General features: G+C 41.0%; 1 protein-coding gene across 6 annotated transcripts in view; it reads right to left on the bottom strand.

The window, feature by feature from the left end:
• The window catches only part of TP53BP1 (tumor protein p53 binding protein 1), an 87,341-nt gene extending 73,451 nt beyond the window's left edge, over positions 1 to 13,890 (bottom strand). For 4 of the 6 annotated variants that reach the window (XM_087859238.1, XM_045771896.2, XM_045771905.2 and 1 more), the window contains exons 1-2: positions 13,448 to 13,890; positions 9,309 to 9,420 (exon numbers count right to left, since the gene is read on the bottom strand). The gene's annotated coding sequence lies outside the window, so the exon portion shown is untranslated. Of the gene's footprint in view, positions 1 to 9,308; positions 9,421 to 13,303 lie in introns of all 6 variants that reach the window. The other 2 variants (XM_087859239.1, XM_087859237.1) reach the window with 1 other exon arrangement.
• Between the last annotated feature and the right edge of the window lie 110 nt (positions 13,891 to 14,000).

Raw genomic sequence — 14,000 nt, forward strand, 5'->3', positions numbered from 1 at the left:
ATTTTAATCTGAAGAGTTTAACTCCACTAGGAGCCACTTACCTGGAAACAGAAACATAAAGTTGTGGTACGGGGGGAGGGCAGGGAGGAGGTGGCATCGTGGCCTATCTGAATACTGACTGAGATTGCCAGCCTTCCCCTGGTTTATTCCTCTTTTTCTAGAAGTATTCAAATATCCATATCCCCGGTAGCATTTTACTTCTCTATCAACTTCCCGGGCTTTCTGTTTTCCTTCCCTCCATACTCTGCTTTCTCCATACCAGTAACTCTGTAATCCTTTGCAATCTGGCTTCGGCCTCCATAAACCCAGTGCCTAGCACAATTCCAAGCACAAAGCAGTTACTCTAAAAATGTTTGTTAATTGCCGATTCTGAAAATTTCTTGTCAAATCACCTTATTAGCTGTAACCTTTACAGTGTATGATGGTGTTGCTGATGCCCTCTTCTTTAAAATTCTCATTCTGTGACTCCAGAGTTCCTGGCTCTCCTCCCTCTCAGCTTTCTTTCCAATCCATAACTCCCTGGAATCCAGTACTACAAGATAAGAATTAAGAGTGGGACCAACCTGCCACAACATGGATGGACCTTGAAAACATTGTGTTCAGTGAAATAAGCCAGACATAAAAAGACAAATATTGTATGATTCTACTTATATGATGTACCTAGAATAGGCAAATTCATAGAAACTGAAAGTAGAATGGTGGCTTCTGGAAGTTGTGGGGAGGGAGGAAAAGGGAGGTATTGTTTAACGGGTATAGAGCTGCAGTTTGGGAAGATGAAAGAGTTCTGGAGATGTGTGGTGGTGATGGTTGCGCAAGGTGAGTGTACTCAATGCTAGTGCACTGCACACTTTAAAACGTTTCAAACGGGGCGCCTGGCTGGCTCGGTCAGGGGAGCCTGCGACCCTTGATCTCGGGGGTGTGAGTTCCAGCCCCACACTGGGTGTAGAGATTACTTAAAAAAAATCTTTTAGGGGCGCCTGGGTGGCACAGTGGTTAAGCGTCTGCCTTCGGCTCAGGGCGTGATCCCAGCGTTATGGGATCGAGCCCCACATCAGGCTCCTCCGCTATGAGCCTGCATCTTCCTCTCCCACTCCCCCTGCTTGTGTTCCCTCTCTCGCTGGCTGTCTCTATCTCTGTCGAATATATAAATAAAATCTTAAAAAAAAATCTTTTAATAAAATCTTTTTAAAAAATGTTTAAAATGGTAAAGTTTATGTTATATGCATTGCACTACAATTTTGAAAGTTTTTTAATGAGGGGCACCTGGGTGGCTCAGTTGGTTAAGCACCCGACTCTTGATTTTGGCTCAGGTCATAATCATGGAACGGAGCCCCAAGTCAGCTCTGGGATGGGCGGGGAGGCTGCTTGGGATTCTCTCTCTCCCTCTCCCTCTGCCCTGCCCCACCAATCCCGCACACATGCACGTGCCCTCTCTCTACCTCTAAAAAAAAAAAAAATTTTTTTAATGAGACAACACTAAATTTCAGTATTTAAAGATGTACGCCTAGGGGCGCCTGGGTGACTCATGTGGTTAAGCGTCTGCCTTCCACTCAGGTCATGATCCCAGGGTCCCGGGATCAAGTCCCGCATGGTGATCCCTTCTCAGCAGGGAACCTGCTTCTCCCTCTGCCTGCCGGTCCCCCTGCTTGTGCTCTCTCTGACAAAAAATAAATAAAAAATCTTAAAAAAAAAAAAAAAAGATGTACACCTAGGTCATAAAAAATAATAATAACAAAGAAACTATAGGATTTCAATAAAAGTCAGGACTGGTTAATTTTGGAGTCGATAATGGGAATTTCTTTAAGAGGCAAGTGAGGTGCTTGGAAATGTTCTGTTTTTATTACTAGGGGCATTAACAGGTATACAATTTATAATTCATACCTCTGTATGTTTATATTTTATTCATTTTTATGCATGTTATATTTCACAATAAAGATGACTTAAAATAAATAAATGTATTTCATGCTAAAACTAGCAGTCTACCTTCGGCTCAGGTCATGATCCCAGTGTTCTGGGATCTAGCCCCTCAGCGGGAAGCCTGCTTCTCCCTCTCCCAATCCCCCTGTTTGTGTTCCCTCTCTCGCTGCCTCTCTCTGTCAAATAAATAAATAAAATCTTTAAAAAAAAAAAGAAAGTGGTCCAGTTTCAATCTTTTGCATGTAGCTGTCCAGTTTTCCCAGCACCATTTATTGAAGAGACTTTTTCCCATTGCATATTGCCTCCTTTGTCAAAGATTAATTGACCACAGAATCATGGTTTTATTTCTCCACTGTACTGTCTTAGATAGGGTTGGATCCTAAAGGCTGATCTAGGCTATACAGAGCCAGCGTGCTAACTAGTTAGCAAGAACTACAGTAACACATTTTGGCCCTGCTCGCATATAAGCCAATCAACATAGGGAGTCTCGTGAACCTGAAGCCAGAAAATCCATAGCCCTGACCAGAAATTTCTTTACAAACTCTAGCTCACTTATTAATTTCAAGTCAGTCGTGTGCAAGACACCATTCCGGCTCCATGGTGGTAGTGGAAGGAGAACAATATATAAAGATGATTAAGATATAATTCCCACGGGGGCGCCTGGGTGGCGCAGTTGTTACGCGTCTGCCTTTGGCTCAGGGCGTGATCTCAGCATTCTGGGATCGAGCCCCACATCAGGCTCCTCTGCTGGGAGCCTGCTTCTTCCTCTCCCACTCCCCCTGCTTGTGTTCCCTCTCTCGCTGGCTGTCTCTCTGTCAAATAAATAAATAAAATCTTAAAAAAAAAAAAAGATATAATTCCCACGGGGTGCCTGCGTGGCTCAGTTGGTTAAGCATCTGACTCTCGATTTTGGTTTTTTGTTGTTGTTGTTGTTGTTTTTAAAGATTTTATTTATTTATTTGACAGAGAGAGAGACAGCCAGCGAGAGAGGGAACACAAGCAGGGGGAGTGGGAGAGGAAGAAGCAGGCTCCCAGCGAAGGAGCCTGATGTGGGGCTCGATCCCAGGACTCTGGGATCATGCCCTGAGCCAAAGGCAGACGCTTAACAATGACTGAGCCACCCAGGCGCCCCTGACTCTTGATTTTGGCTCAGATCATGATCTCAGGGTTGTGAGATTGAGCCCTGCCTCAGGCTCCACACTCAGCTGGAGTCTGCTTGAGATTCTCTCTCCCTCTCCCTCTGCCCCTCCCCAAACCCTACTTTCTCTCTAAAATAAATAAGTAGATCTTTTTTTTTTTTTAAAGAGTCCATTTATTTGACACAGAGAGAGAGTGAGAGAGAGCACAAGCAGGGGGAGCAGCAGGCAGAGGGAGAAGGAGAAGCAGGCTCTCCACTGAGCCGAGAGCCTCACATGGGGCTGGATCCCAGGACCTGGGGTCCTGACCCAAGCCATAGGCAGGCGCCTAACCGACTGAGCCACCCAGGTGCCCCAAATAAGTAAATCTGTAAAAAAAAAAAAAAGAAAAAGATATACTTCCCACATTTAGGGAACTTATAATTTATAGAAAGCATAAGACACGTAAACAAATATCTATAATACAAGATACGATAAAAGTGCTATAGGAGTTCAGAGAGGAAAGAAACCAAAAGTAATAGTTTTTGTTTTGTTTTGTTTTGTTTTTAAAGATTTTATTTATTCATTCGACAGAGAGACAGCCAGTAAGAGAGGGAACACAGGCAGGAGGAGTGGGAGAGGAAGAAGCAGGCTCATAGTGGAGGAGCCTGATGTGGGGCTCGATCCCATAACACCGGGATCACGCCCTGAGCCGAAGGCAGACGCTTAACAACTGAGCCACCCAGGCGCCCCCAAAAGTAATAGTTTTAATCATATTTATAATGAATATTTATTGAGCATTTACTATGTTTACTCTTGCTCCTTTTTTGATCTCATCCAGCCTCATTGCTATAAATGTCATCTGTAAGTTAATGACCCCCAAATTTATATCTTCAGCCCAGACCTCGCTCCCAAATCCCAAATTTATATATCTAACTGCCTATTCACTATCTCCATTTGAATGTTCAAATGACATCTCAAACTCAATATGCTTAAATTTTAACTCATCTTTTCTACTAAACCTGCTCCACTTGAAGCCTTCCCCATCTCAGGGTGGGGATGAAACTTCATCCTTCCTGTTGCTTATAACAAAAAGCTTGGAGATATTCTTTTTTTTTTTAATAGAAAAAGAAAAAAAATAACCCATGTACTTATCAGCCAACTTCAACAATAATCAATAAATATCCAGTCTTGTTTCATCCAATTTCCTACCTCTTTCCCAACTTATTATTTTTAAGCAAATTCCAGATATCATATACTTTCTTTTTTTTTTTTTTAAGATTTTATTTGTTTATTTGAGAGAGAGACACAGCAAGAGAGGGAACACAAGCAGGGGGAGTCGGAGAGGAAGAACCAGGCTTCCTGCTGAGCGGGGAGCCCAATGCGGGGCTCGATCCCAGGACCCTGGGATCATGACCTGAGCCAAAGGCAGACGCTTAACGACTGAGCCACCCAGGTGCCCCAGATATCATATAATTTCATCCATAAATACTTGTATTTGTGTGTAAAATATAGAGAATCTTTTAAAAATATCATTAACACATACAAAGAAAATTAACAGTAATTTCTTAATGTTACCAAACATGTAGTGTTCAAATTTCCCCAATTGTCTCTCTTTCTTTCTTTTTTTCGCAATTCCAAAACAAAATTCACACATTTGGATGATTCTTTTCTTAGCTATCTTTTAATCTGTAAATCCTCCCTCATTTTTATTTCCTGCAATTTATATATTTGTTGATGAAACTAGGTCATTTGTTCTGTAAAATTTCCAGCACTGTGGATTTTTTTTTATTGCATCCCTGTGGTGTCATCTGATATATTTGTCTCTTCTTGTTTCCTATAAATGGACAGTTAGATATAGAGTTGTTATGATTTATGCTCTATTTTTTCTTTTTTGGCAAGAATCCTTCGTAAGCGCTATCATTTACTTCCTATTGCATCTTTTTTTTTAAATTTAAATTCAATTAGCCAACATATAGCACATCGTTAATTTCTCCCTATTGCATCTTATCAAGAGACATATACCATCTGGTTGAATATATTTTTCTTCTGTTACAATTGATAAATAGGCTCAAATGTTACTATCTTTTTACTTGATAGTTTAGCAGTCATTGGTAATCATTACCTAGGTGCATTATTTCACTAAGAGCTGCAAAATAGTGATATTCTATTTTATTTTATTTTATTTATTTTTTTAAAGATTTTATTTATTTATTTGACAGAGATAGAGACAGCCAGCGAGAGAGGGAACACAAGTAGAGGGAGTGGGAGAGGAAGAAGCAGGCTCCCAGCAGAGGAGCCTGATGTGGGGCTCGATCCCATAACGCCAAGATCACGCCCTGAGCCGAAGGCAGACGCTAAACCGCTGTGCCACCCAGGCGCCCCTGTGATATTCTATTTTAGCATACTGTCTTCACTTATTAGCTGGAATTCTTTTATAAATAACTTTTCCTTCATCAAGTATTTGATTACCTAAGGAAAGGCAGAATAAATGCTTGATTCTTTCTTTTGATTTGCTAGTTTTCAAATTAATGACTTGAGGTTCTCTACATAATAGAGAATAGTTCTCCGAATGATGAGATTCCTTAGCATACTCCAAAGATGACCAATGAGTCTCACTATGAACTCATGGATTTTTTTTTTTTAAGATTTTATTTATTTATTTGACAGAGAGAGAGATGGCCAGCGAGAGAGGGAACACAAGCAGGGGGAGTGGGAGAGGAAGAAGCAGGCTCCCAGCAGAGGAGCCTGATGTGGGGCTCGATCCCATAACGCCAAGATCACGCCCTGAGCCAAAGGCAAACGCTTAACGACTGAGCCACCCAGGCGCCCCTGAACTCATGAATTTTAACACATTTAGTGTATCCAATACATTCCAGTTATTGCTCATTTTGAAATGCATATTGTCACATCTTTGGACTGTGGAAATCTCTTCAGATTAGCTCCAGAGTCCTTTTGACATAATTCCAGTGGTCTTTGGTACCTTTCTTGTTTTCTGTTGTGATAAGATGTTCCAGGTTCATCTTGTTCATTTCTTGCTCCCAATCTGGAATCAGATGCTTTTCTAAGAAGCCTTGGTTCATTTTAGTAGTAAATGACAGTTAGAGACCGCAATTTATGGCTAACATTGGATTTGGTCAGTGTTTTGCTTTTTCCAATTAAATTTTAGGATTTCAAGGATTTTACCCAAGTTTCTTGATTTTATATTTACCTCTTTTATGATCCATATCTTGGTTCCTGATAATGTTAAAATAATTTCTTTTATTCTGTTCTCTCTCTCTCCCTCTCTCTCTCTATATTTAATCTATTTCAGAAAAAATATGAACATTATTACTAATGAGACAACTAATGAAAAAAGTTGAATGTTTCTTTGCAGTTTTTTTCCCCCCTTAGGGTACATCTCATTAAAAATGTACAGTTAAGATTTATGCTACAACATGGATGAATCTTGAAGACATTATGCTAAGGGAAATAAGCCAATCACAAAAAGACAAATACTGTATGATTCCCCATATATGAGGTACTTATATACCTCATATACTTATATAGAGTAGTTAAAATCATAGAGGCAGAATGCAGAATGATGGCTGCCAGGATCTGGGGGGAGGAGAAGTGGGGAGTTGCTACTTAATGGGTATAGAGTTTCTGTTTTACGAGATAAAAAGAGGAACAGAGATGGATGGTAATGGTTGCACAGCATTATGAATGTATTTAGTATCACTGAACCATACACTTAAAATTGGCTATGATAGAAAAAAATTGGCTATAATGGTGAATTTTATGTGTATTTCACAATAAAAATTTTTGAAAAAAGTACAGTTAAATTATTGTATTTTAATTCTTCTACTAATTTAATACAGTGAGATTAATTTATTTCATTTTGTTTTTTATTTTTAGTGACTATTTGATTTTTTTATTGAGATTAAATTTAAAAACAATGAAATGCACAGCTCTTAGTTGTATAATGTGATGAGTTTTGACGAATGTATACATCTGTGAAACCTACGTACCATTCAAGATATAAAACATTTTCTTCACTTTAGAGAGTGGCAACCATATTCTGATTTCTACCATCATAGATTAGCTTCTCCTGTTTAATAATTTTAATGTAAATGAATCATCTAGTATGTAGTCTTTCTTTTTAAGATTTTATTATTTTATTTGAGAGAGAGAGAGCAAGAGAGAGCACAAGCAGGGTAAAGGGCAGAGGGAGAAGCAGACTCCCTGGTGAGCAAGGGCTCAATCCCAGGACCCTGGGATCATGACCTGAACCAAACCAGACGCTTAACCGACTGAGCCACTGAGGCATCCTTCTCTTGTACATCTAATTATGTCTTGGCATTAATTCCTCAGGATACCAACTAACAATATTCTTCTGTATTTTGTTTCTTTTGTTCAGAATGATGTTTTTAATTTTTTATCTATGTTGTGTATATTTGGAGTTTCTTTTTATCTTTATATTGCATGAAGATGCCACAATTTGTTTGTCCATTCTCCTATGGATGGACGTTTGGGTTGTTTCCAGTTTGGAGCTATTATGAATAAAGTTGCTATGAACAACCATCACAAGTCTTTTTATGGACACATGTGTTTTCATTTCTCTTGGGTAAATGTCCAGGAATGGAACTACTAGGTCATAGGATAGGTATTTGTTTAATTTTACAAGAAACTTACAAATACTTTTATTAGCAGTGTACGAGAGTTCTATTTGTTCCACAATCTTGCTAACACTTGGTGTTATAGGTCTTTTAACTTTTGCCATTTTGTGGATGTTAAGTGATAGTGTGCTGTGGTTTTAATTTGCATTTCCCTGGGACTAATGATGAACACTTTTTCCTGTACTTATTGGCCATTTGTGCATCTTCTCTTGTGTCAATCCACTCAAACTGTCCACTTTATAGTTGGGTTTATTGATGTATAGGTTTAAAAAATATACTCTGGATCACGTTATTTGTCAGATTGGTCATTTTGAGTTAATTTTGGTTCATATTTCTCTAAATCATTTATATTTCAAAGTCAAATCCACAAAATAAATTAAATTTTTAAAAGTCTACCTCCTAATTCTGGCTGCCTTGCAATCTGCTTCTTCTCTCCTCCTACAAGTAACTTTTTTTTTCTTTTTAAATTTTTGGTTTATCTCTGGAGTCACTATTCTCTTTCTCTCCCATTCTTCATTTGATCAGACAGGAAATCAGGTTGGCTCTACCTTTAAAATACTGTGTGTCTAGAATCTCACTGATTCTTACCATCTCCACTGACATCACTCTAGTCTTAGTTACATCATTGCTCACCCAGATTACAGCAAGATCCCTGAGGGACTTCCCAGTGTAACCCTTACAACATCTACAGTCTATTCTCAACACAGCAGCCAAAGTGATCCTGTAAAAATCTAAGTCAAACCGCATCAGTCCTCTGTTTAAAAGCTTGCATATGTTCCCCATTTCACTCAGAGAAAAAAACAAAGTCCAACAATGCCTATAAATAAGGCCCTATGGGGCACCTGCATGGTTCTGTCAGTTAAGTGTCCAACTTTTGATTTAGGCTCAGGTCATGATCTCAGGGTTGTGAGATCGAGCCCCACGTCAGGCTCCACACTCAGCAAAGCATCTGCTTGAGATTCTCTCTCTTCCTCTCCCTCTGCCCCTCCCCCTCTCCCATGCTCACTCGAGTGCTGTCTCTCTCTAAAATAAATAAATCTTAAAAAAGCGGGGGTGCCTGGGTGGCTCAGTCGGTGGAGCATCAGCTCGGGTTGTGATCCCAGGGTGCTGGGATCAAGTCCCACATCGGGCTCCTTGCTTGGCGGGGAACCTGCTTCTCCCTCTGCCTACTGTCCCCCCTGCTTGTGCTCACTCTCTCTCTCTGTGTCAAATAAATAAAATCTTTAAAAAAAAAAAAAAACCCAAACTGCAACCTTCCCTATCCCTTCACCATTCTTCCCCATCACCACAGTCCCCATCAGCCACCCTTACCCTACCTTCTTTTTTGCCACAGCACTAATCACTTTCTGACATACGATATCATTTACCTCTTTACTATCTGTCTCCCCCACTAGAATGTAAGCTCCACAAGAGCAGGGGCTCTGTGTACTGTGTGTGGTAGCACACAGTAAGCGCTCAATAAATATTACCAAATGAATGAATAAGTAAACGAATTCCAGACATTGTTCTAAGCATATGTAAGAGATAGTCCCACTTAATTTTCAAAATAACAATACGGTGGGATGCAATTATTATATTATTACAGAAGAGGAAACTAAAGCACAGAAAGGATAAGCACCTTGCCCAAGTTCACACAGTTGTCAATTGCGGAAGTCAGTTCCATAGAAGCAGCTGTGTTTGAGTTCGGTCACACTCCTTAAATCCTTTGTGGAATGAGATGGAAACTTGTTCTATAAACAAAGTAAATCAAAAGGGTAAAATAAATAAATCACTAAATGAGAATGAAGGTGAACCAAAGCATCCAAAGCAAAAGAGACAGCCTAAACAGAAAGTATAAGAATGACTGAGGGATGGGGCGACTGGGTGGCTCAGTTGGTTAAACGTTCAACTATTGGTTTCGGCTCAGATCACGATCTCAGGGTTGTGAGATCAAGCTCCACCTCCAGCTTCATGCTCAGCATGAAGTCTGCTTGAGATTCTCTCTCCCTCTGCTCCTCCCCCCACACCCCCCTCATGCTCTCTTTCTCTCTCTAAAATAAATAAATAAATAAAATCTTAAAAAAAAAAAAAAAGAATGGCTGCGGGAAAGGCAAGTGGCTCAGACTGACTAAGGGTTAATGCAAAGTATTTGTAAGAGGTAATGTTAGAGGGGCGCCTGGGTGGCTCAGTCGTTTAAGTGGTTAAGTGCCTGACTTTGGCTCGGGTCATGATCCCAGAGTCCTGGGATCAAGCCCCATGTCGGGCTCCCTGCTTCTCTCTCTCATTCTGCCTGCTTGTGCGTGCTCTCTCTCTCTCTCTGTTAAACAAATAAATAAAATCCTAAAAAAAAAACAAATGGTGATATTAGAAAGGGAAGTTAGGGTATATTACAAAGGCTCTTCAAGAAAGAACTGAGAAGGAAGGGAAAAGGTAATTGTGGTTCTGTTATACTGAGAAGGGAATGATACTTCTTTACCCCAAGCATTCCTTCAAGGAAAGTAACTCTATTCTACAAATACCTTTAAAAAATGATGTAAAATTTGATTCACATACACGCATGGCCTCAAAACTAAGTTATACACTTAAATTTGGAATATCTTTATGACCAGCATCTCCACCACCACAAGAAAATCCTTAGAGGTTCCTGTAGTAAGACGTTGCTTTGCTCAGAAGGCTAAAGGAAAATGTTGGCCACAGCCAAACACTAACTTCCATCTCACAGGCTAATGGGAATGGATAAGGGAAAATAGTATCTATACATGTTTCTTTTTTACTTTTGGGAATTACTTTCTTCAACGAAAGAATAAAGGAGTGAGGGAGGAAAAGGGGTAAATATCTTCATTGTCCTTTTGCAATGTTCTGCAGGTAGAGGGTAAATCCAATGCCTGTGCTTTTCCCGTTATTTAATGTTAACAAATGGTAATCAGGAAAATTATCCAACAGATGATTACTGTGGACCTCCTCTGTGTGCCAGACGTAGTAATAAATGCAGATTTCTTCCCCACCTCAACCTTTCCAGAGATTAGTTTACTCAGTACCTCTTCAGATAAACCAGCTGTTCATGCTAAGAGGTGACCCTATGGCTGCTGGCACACGTTATGATCATAGCATTTTCCCCAAAAGCCAAGGATAAACCTCTGACACAGCAATCCTGTAATCCAACACGCCTCTCTCTGTGTAAAGAATGCTTTATAGGCAGAACTGAGTACAGGGTGGGAATCCGAGCTGCATGCAGCTCCTTTTGGATATTTTGGTTGATAAGACCATGCAATCCAGCAGAGCAGGCTGGAATTCTGCCAAATGAGCTCAGATCCTCAGAAAAACTAATGACATTCATCAGGCCGAAAGTAAGGGAGGAGTCAGTGTCTTTTCTTTATGAATTACCAGAGCTGGCTTAAGTCCTGTGGAGACCCTAAGCATTGAAAGCATTATGATGCCCTCCTCTTCCACGTACCCATAATTCAAGATGAGTGCAATTAATCCTAATAAAGTTCTGATTTTCTCATGAGGACAACTAAATTTTTAAATTTAATTTAAATTTAAATGCCAAATATGAAATTATTTCCAGAAAAAATTTAGAGATGTCCCTCCTATTTTGTTAAATATGTACATAATTTACCTATTCGATATCTTAGCACTAGATATTATGAACTGGTGAAGGTCTGAGAATCCTTTAACTGGCTCACACTTAGCCAAGGCCACAATTACCTTTCATACTATTCCAGATTTATACTGTTTTCTGCCTTGTGCCCACTGCAGTGCACACGCAAGGAAAGAGCCTATAATAGTGTCTTCCTTTTGCATCTCCTCTAACCTCCTCTTTTCAGTGATAGATCCCCAGCGACCCCTTCTACAATTCAAGGGTCCTTCACCACAAATAGTTTGAAAAGCATTGGTTGTAATCACTATATCTGCTAATCCTACATGACAAGAGTGTGGAAGAAACTACAGAATAAGGGAGTTCCCAAAAGATCATATTTGGTCATTCTAGTGGTCAAGAGTTAAGTGAAACACTGAAGTGGGTTCTATAACCACCACACACTAATGTGTGCTCCCCACAGTCATGCATATCACAGGTCCCCAATAATCCCTTTGGACTGGTCTTTGAGTGACATCCTTTTACTATTAGGCTCCTGACACAGCACACCCTTCGTAAACACAAAATAGGTTTTTATATATTTTGCAACTCATGTATGTATTTCTTTAATATTTTTATTCAGCTTTCTATGCCTTTTACATATGTGTATCAGTGTTTTCTGTCTTCAGTTTTGAAATTCTGGAACATAGATCCTGATGCTAAACATAGTTTTCTTTAGAGAGCATCGTGTTCACAGTGCTGTGTGCCATTTGATGCTTGAAAATATTTTCTGATAATATGATGATGATACCGGGATCATCACCCAATGGCTGGGATACTGTTAATTGAGGGAAGAGTGGAGTAATTAAGAGATACCTGCAGTCAATCTTTCTATGACACCTTCTGCCTTTTAAAGAACAGCCTGCTGGATGCTCACCCAGCATATATGTGCAATTTTAGTATTATCATAGTCTGTCTTTGCAGCTGTAATTAACAAAACCTAATTCTAGCAGGGCCTGAGATCATAGACCTCAATTTGTGCCCTTACCATCTCATCAGTGTGTGGTCCTTCCCTATACCATTCAGATCTATTGTCTAACCTCTTTGTCAGACTTGATGAAAGCAGAGCCTATGGTTAACTGCTGCTGACCCTTATACTCAGGCTCTGTGCTAGTTAAAGACCTCATCTCTACAGTTGCTATGGAAACTGTCCCCTTCTCCCTACAACCAATTCTGGCTTTCTGCCTCCACATGGCACTCTTGTCTGATTGCAGAAGAGGAGGCCTGCACATCTCTCCAAGCTTTACCAGATTCAGATCTGCAATGGTGGGGCGGAGCTGTAGCAGAACACTGTTACATGTGTCATACAAGGTGAAGCACCACCACCATCTGATGTTCTGCTAGTACTCTTATTTCTCCTTCTCTGTTACGGAAAGGATTTTCAGGGCCATATCCATTTTTTTAATTGAGATATAATTGACATATAATATTAGTTTCAGGTAAGGGCATATCCAAACTGACTGCAGAGTAGCCTGGCTGTTTTGCTATCACACATGCCCCATGATAAGGACTAGGACTGCAGTGAGGTACTTAACATGCAGACAATGTCTAATCCTCCTCAGGGCCTCCAGAGAGGTGGGGGATTAGAATCAGGAACTGTGCTCCTTTCTACCCTGTACTATCCCCAAATGAAAAGCAAATGAGAACGAAAAAAAAAAAAAGTGCTGCTGGAGCCCAAGCTGAAAGACAGGTTCTCCATCTGATACATACATGTACAGAACGATTCAGAATCTTGGGTAAAAGAAGATGCTGGAGTGCAGAGTATGTTATGGGGACACACTGAGGAACAGGGGAGGTAAGACTTAACAGAACACACCATTTTTACAAGAATATTCTAGTCGGTCATAACACAGTGCCAGCCTCCTTAGTCCTCTTTCCCATCCCCTGGTTCTTTGGTTTTGAACTGGTCACCCTCTTCGGTTCAAACATTGCCCCTTCTGTATTGAGAATTCCCTGGGGGAAGTAACACCACTGTCTCCCAAGGTTACCCAACTCACTGTGTCACATTACTTGTAGTTGGGAAGGTCTTTCCTGCGTTTTACTCAAATCCGCCTTGCTGCAGTCTGAGCTCATTGCACTGGAGTCTTGCACTCAGCAGAGATGGAGACTAGCCAACCACTATCTTCGGAATAACAACTCACCAGGGACTCAGGGCTGGAAGGTCATTCTGTCCCTCCAATACCGCGCAGCCTTCCTGAGCATTCCCCGGGTCTGGGGCAATGAGGACAAGTAAACCGAGGATGGAATCTAGGACCCTGGCAGGCAGGGAACTAAAAAAAAAAAAAAAAGCACCAGACAATGATAATACACCGGCACAGATGGAGACAACGATACAAACTGGGAGACAGAGAGGGACAATATGGCTCCCCTCAGTTCTGGTGAGGCTGCGGAATTGCCAGACAGTACTTATCCGGGAAACATCCTAACTAGAAGCTTCTTCCGGCGCCGAGGCAATCGACTCGCCCCTCCACCCGGTCCCTCAGAGCCCCACCCCTGCCCAGGACCGGGTGGGAGCTCCCTATAGAAAACGAGACAGGGACGACAGCAGCAGCCACTGCTCCGCGCCAGCGGGCGTCCGCAGGGCCGGAACGTCGCTGCCCCAGCCCAGCCCCTGCGGCGCCAGGGCTCCACCCCCTGACAGGCAGCAGCCAATGAACGGTTCTTACCGCCGGCCTTTAAGAACCGCGCACACTC

The sequence above is a fragment of the Ursus americanus genome, chromosome 36 (assembly GCF_024610735.1).
Source record: "Ursus americanus isolate L20-20 chromosome 36, mUrsAme1.1.p, whole genome shotgun sequence".
Classification (NCBI taxonomy): domain Eukaryota; kingdom Metazoa; phylum Chordata; class Mammalia; order Carnivora; family Ursidae; genus Ursus; species Ursus americanus.